Below are 6,419 nucleotides of genomic sequence, written 5' to 3'. Positions count from 1 at the left end.
GAAAACCAAGTCTTGAGGTCAAGACTTGATAATTTAGAAAGAATCCTAGCAAGAATGGAAAATATTCTTAGGGGTCAAAATGAGCATAACCTAGGAAAAACTAGACAAGAGTCATCCAATGGCTATATAGGTTTGGGATACAAACTAAAGTCAAGAAGGATGTGACTTCCTTTCATAGGGTTCCATATAGTTATGAGACCAACCCTAGGTTTAGTGGTCAAGCTAAAAGTACAAGGGAAGTTGTCCCTAAGAGTACTTTTGCAAAGACCAATGTGACTAAGACTTCTAAGAAGTCTAATAATGTCACAAAGAAGGTCACAAGGGAGGTCATCCCTAGAGTTGACTTAGTAAAGGTGACTACGGCTTCAAAAAGGCCAAACAAAGTCACAAATAAGGTTACAAGGGGAGTTAGTGTTGGAGCAATCTTGCTCAAGACATTACTCATTGTTGATGTTTGGTTAAAATAGTTTAAGCTAGGCATTAATTGTGATCTAACATAAGTATTGAGTGAGCAGATACAAAGAAAAGACCAAGTATGAAGTTTTGGCAAGGAAAGATCCGGAGGCGTGATCTATTGGCAAGAAGGAGACTTAGCATGACGGAGCCAAAGGTAGCCCTTGAAGGCAAGCGCAAGGATGAGGAGTCGTGGAGACAAAAGCATCCTAGGGGCGTAAGGCTGAGGGAAGGTGCTTGGAGGCTTGAAGTCTAAGCTAAGGAAGTAAATTCAAGTGTATAAAATAATGTAAAACTGAGACGGTACAAAATGCTGTAATTTTCAGAAGTATAAGGTACCAGTCGACTGGTACTTACACTAGTCGACTGGTACCAAGGCACAGAATGGACAGAATGTCGCCAGGATAACTGGAGGCAAGTACCAGTCGACTGGTGATGGTACCAGTCGACTGGTAGATGACCGTTATGAAGTGGCGGCTCAAAATCTCGTCAAATCCTTAGTGCCGTTAAAGCCCATCAGTCGACTGATAGGTATACCAGTCGACTGATGTCGGGAAAACTATAAAAGCAATTCTTAAGAGCTTGGAGAGTATCAACTGTTCTAAAACTGAAAAAGTTCTCATCAAGTGATCCTCAAGCCTACAGACACTCATACTCTTCCTTCTGATCCTAACTTTCACTTTGTAAAAGGAAGAGGAGATTGTGTAAGGGTTTCTCCACCTTCGATTGTCATTCGAGAAGGAGAAGTTTATAGTGGAACTTCATTGTGTGGGTGTGTGCGCCTTGGATTAGTCACCTCAAGGAGGTGGAGACCAAGTAAACAAAGGGAGTTAGCATTGAACTTTTGTTTTCATTCTTGTTCATTTGTTTCCTTTATCTTCCACTAACAAGTTGTAGGTGAAAAACGAAAGAAAGGCTATTCACCCCCCCTCTAGCCAAACACAAAGATCCTAACAGTTAGCCCTAGAAGTGACCTAGTGGAAGTGAAAAAGGCTTCTAAGAAGCCTAGAAAGGTCCTTAGGAAGGTATCTATGGAAGTCATCCCTAGTGAGTACCTAGAGCATCCAAGGAGCACCAATAGGTTTTGGGTTCCTAGGAGCATATTCTCTACACTCTAGATAGGTTAGAGAGTGTCAACTCCAATTGGAAAGGTAGTTAACCCAACCTTTGTAAAGTTGACACTTGAGAGTATTTTCAAGGTTATTGTTAACCTTGGAAAAAAGAAAAAGGTTATTGGGTTACTCTTTGAGAGAGTAATATATGTGCCAAAATTTGAAGAGTTGAACTTAATCTAACTTGGCACACTTAAGAAAAGTATAAGAAAAATCAAGTTAGAATTTTGATACTTTCTTAAGGAATTAAGAGAAAACTCATGCTTTAATCAAATGTGCTTAAAGCCTTGAAGAGCAAAAATGTGTCAAAATTTGAGGAGTTAAATCTAATTTAAATTGACACATTTGGAAAAGGATAAGAAATGCCAAGTTGGGGGGTTTGGCATTTTCTTAGAAGGTTAAAGGTGAATCTAAGCCTTAATTTGATTTCATATACTCTTTGAAAGAATAAAATGTGCCATACTTTGAGGAATTTGTTTAATTTAAAAATGGCACAAATTTAGAAAGGGAAAAAGAAATGTCAAAATTGGGGTTGGCACTTTCTTGATGAAATTGGGCAATCTAGGATTTAATTTTAAGGTATAGCTAAGAATTAAGGATACTTAGATAGATTATCTAGGTACATTTTATTTATGCTAACTTGTCATGATTGTTTGCCCATCATATGCCATGACATCATATTTAGCATTCACATTTTATTATGAAAAATACAAAAATACCATGTCATGTCATGGATATATCATGTAGTTATAGCATGCTTTGCTTATTTTGATGTATGCCATTAATCATCATGCAGTATGTCAATTTCCTTATAATTAAGGACAAAAGACATTTATTATGTATGGAAGTGTCCCAACAAGAGGGATCATATCAAGTGACATCCTAGATGGATGATCATGATTTTTACAATGCCTAGATAGAGATGCATGATCCCTTAGTTTAGGGCAAGACCAAATATACATCTCACAAAGAACTATAAGGTGACTTGTATATGTTTTAATACACGTTAGGTACAAGTGAGATGTTAAGATGGTGAACTAAACTCAAGATGTTGATCTAGTGCATCTTGTTGAGTTTTAGGTTCATCAAAACACATAGTTATGTGTCTTCCAATCATTGGGAAAGCTAATGTATAAGTCATGTACTTTGAGCCCAAAGAACGTGGTTGGATATTGGTTTCGAAAATGATTTCAAAATACTTTTGAAAAACCTTGGTGAAGACTATCTTTTGATAGTAATCATCATTGGAAAGTTAGACACAAACTAGGAGAAAACATTGAAGTTTTCAAGAGTTTTCAAATTTGTGTCAATCTTTGAAAATAGGAAGTATTTTCATAGAAAACTATTTTTTCTTGATAAAGTATACCCTAAATAATGTCTACATGAGTTTTCATGATGAAAACAAGTATGGTTTGGTTAAGAAAGATCAAAGTGAAGTTTCAGTTGATGTTTAGTTTCATTATTGAATTTTGAACCTCAAACTTCAAGTTTTGGTTTTCCTAATTATTTAGGAACCCCAAGTCATTGTTGGTGCAATGATAAAAGTTTGATCATGTTTTTAGGGGGAGTTACTCTTTGAAAACATAAAAATCTTTTCAAAGACCAAAAGGATGTCAAGTGTTAAGCTAGCACATGATATTGGTATGGGAGGTGTTACCAAGAATAAGGGAGAGTCATCCAAGGCCAATAAGAAGGAATATGCTAGGGTAGCATATAATTATAGCAAGGATAAGGTGTCCAAGATTAAGGACAAGAAGAAATTCCCAAAGACAAGGTGTCTAAGGTTAAGAAGGTGAGTCTTGTAGGCCAAGTGTCAACTGAGATGCACCAAAATGGCATAGTCATAGTAAATGAGTCACCTAGGGAGGTGGATAAGATTAAGAGCTCAAGGGGGAGCTCAAAGAGTCTTTGGGACATATGGTAAATGATCTTAAGTGAACCAAGATGTGCCAAAGGGATTAGAGATAGATTTGAGCCTCTACTATACTTGGTTGGCACAATTGGGTTAAGTTTTATGCATGGAAATATGAATTGGGTTCATATTGCATGAAAATTAGTTTTTGATGTATAGATGTCATATAAACCCATGCTAGGAAAGTATTGTGGTTTAGTATGGGCAGATACATCAAGAGGAAGCCAAAACTAGGACTTTAGGTCAAGGTTCAATTGAACAATTTAGCTAGGTTTGAATTTTGTGTCAATCTTAGGATCTGTGATAAATATATTTTTATATATATTTTTCCCAAGTAGACAAGGTTAAAATAGACCTCTCCACAAAATTTGAGATTTTTTGGAGGTCTGTAGAATTTCTGGTGCATTTCTGAAGTTGGTCAGAAAAGGCTGATTTTTTCAGAAATAGGGTGCCAGTCGACTGGTGCAGATACCTGTCGACTGGTAACAGTGTTTTTTAGCACAGAATGTCTCTGTAAGCTCATTTTTATGAGGGCAGTCGACTGGTGCCAAGACCAGTCGACTGGTAACAGTAGATTTCAACTACAGAATGTTTCTGTAAGGTTCTGTCGAAGGGGGCAGTCGACTGATACCAGCCTAAACGTGTTTTTCAACGTTGTTCTTGACCGTGTCAACTCGTTTAAATATGAGATCCATGGGAGATAAATACATGAGTTTAGGGTCAATTTGGATGACATGTTTTCAATAATTGGGATATTGTTGGAACTCTTTTTGATGTATGGCAAAGGGGGAGAATTTTAGGTTTAAGTGGAAAACCTATACACCTTTGCAAGAAATCCTAGCTCAAGGGAGAGCTTAGGTGAAGGGGGAGCCTAGGGATTTAGGTTCCATTATTTATGCATGAGTTGATTTGCATATTTATTTGCATATGTATTATATTTATGTTTCCCTAACTTAAACAGGTTGCTAAACATCAAAAAGGGGGAGATTGTTGAAGCAATTTAGATGCCCTAGGTTTTGATGTTTGGGCAAAGGTTTAAGTTAGACTTATTGTTGTATTTGATATGCATTGTGAGTGTGTAGGATACAGGTACGACAAGGAAAGTCCAAGGGTGAGTCTTGGCGGTGTAAGTCCAAGCATGTAGTTTTGGCAACGTAAGTCCAAGTGTGATCCAAGGATGAGTCTTGGCGGTGTAAGTCCAAGCATATAGTCTTGGCAACATAAGTCCAAGTGTGACTTGGCAATGGATGAAGTCCCGGAGGCGTGACCTCTTGGCAAAGGAAGACCCGACAATAATGACAAGGCCGATGGAAGCTCCAGAAGGCAAGACGTGAAGGATGGGGAGGCATCCGAGGGACGCAAGGCTGATGGAGAAGGCTAGAAGGCTAGGTCTAGGTTGGTCGGGTGAGAACGAGTGTTGAGTGAATGTACTCGAGGTAAAATCCTAAAATTAGGGTTTACTATAGCAGTACTGTAGCAGTACTGTAGCGTTACTGTAACAGCACTGTAGCAGTCGACTGATGACTGTTGCAGTCGACTGGTACACTGTAGAGAGCCGTTGAGAGAGCCGTTGCGATGGAACCAGTCGACTGGTGCAAGGACTAGTCGACTGGTAACGGGCAAATCAGCTTACTGATTTGTTCCAAGCTCTATAAGAAGGAGTTTGGGATGGCCGGCCTAGGTGACGAAATTAGACTTGGTTAAAGCCTAATTAGTAGTCACCAAAGTGCTCAAGGATCTCTTGTGTCCAAGTGTTCTTGATTGAAGTTGTGGTGAGGTTTCTCCACTCACAAGGAGCGGTTGAGCTAGCCGGAGTTTCCGGGGACTAATCCACCGACGGATTGAGGGATCGTCCACCTTACGGACAGTCGTGGAGTAGGAGCATCATCTCCGAACCACGTTACATCGACGTGCATTGGTTTGATTATTCTTTTCTTTATCTTTAGCTTTCGTATTCGTAATTTGTATTGTATTATTCCGCTTGCACACTAACGAATATGTAGGAAGCCATCGACTTGGGTGAGACGCTATTCACCCCCCCTCTAGCGGCCACCGATCCTCCAACAGAATATTGATATATGTTGATCGTAAATCAATATTCTTCGGGAACATTGATAAAACTTATATCTTAGATCGACATTCTTTAAGAATATTGATAAATCTTATATTTTTATATTTTAAATTGCAGATCTGTCAATATATCAATAATATATCAATATAAGTTCATATTATCCTACTTCAGGAGCATCAACATAGAATTAAAAGTTGTGCTTCTTCAAGAATATTAATACAAATTTAGAATTTATGTTATTTAAAGAGTATCAATATTAAATCTAAATATTATGCTACTGCAAGAGCATTAATATAAAACTAAAGATATAAACATAAAACTAAAAAATTGTGTTATTTTGAGTTTCAAAAAACTAAGAATAAGAATATTTATGAGTCCCCCCCTTTATAAAATAGGTGGAGTGATGTAAATATGAAAGAATACAATAATTCATCAATTATAATAATTTTATATAAATATAAATAATTTTATATATTTTTATTTACTTAATCTATTTATTGGAATAAAAGGTGAAGTCGTCACCTTAGCAACCCCTTCAGTGCAACCCCACGCTCTCTTGAAAGGGAGTAAATAACAAGAGAAATTTATCCTAATATGACGACCCTTTGCATGGGGAGATTAAACATCTAATAAAACATTTTACATTCGTTGAAAATTAATCTCGAAACCTATTAAAGAAATCATCCATGTAGGTACTCACTTTGCTAATCCATGGGAAAACTTGATCAATTTATTTTTTTATGAAAATACTTCTTAAAATTGATCTATTAAAATTTAATAAGATAATATATCTAATAAAAATAATTTAAATAGCTTTATAATTTTATAATTTAAAATTTTCATAATGTTGGAAGAATAATGGATGTAAGAA

Source organism: Zingiber officinale, chromosome 10A (genome assembly GCF_018446385.1).
Source record: "Zingiber officinale cultivar Zhangliang chromosome 10A, Zo_v1.1, whole genome shotgun sequence".
Taxonomy (NCBI): Eukaryota; Viridiplantae; Streptophyta; class Magnoliopsida; order Zingiberales; family Zingiberaceae; genus Zingiber; species Zingiber officinale.
Note: the sequence above shows the minus strand (reverse complement) of the source record.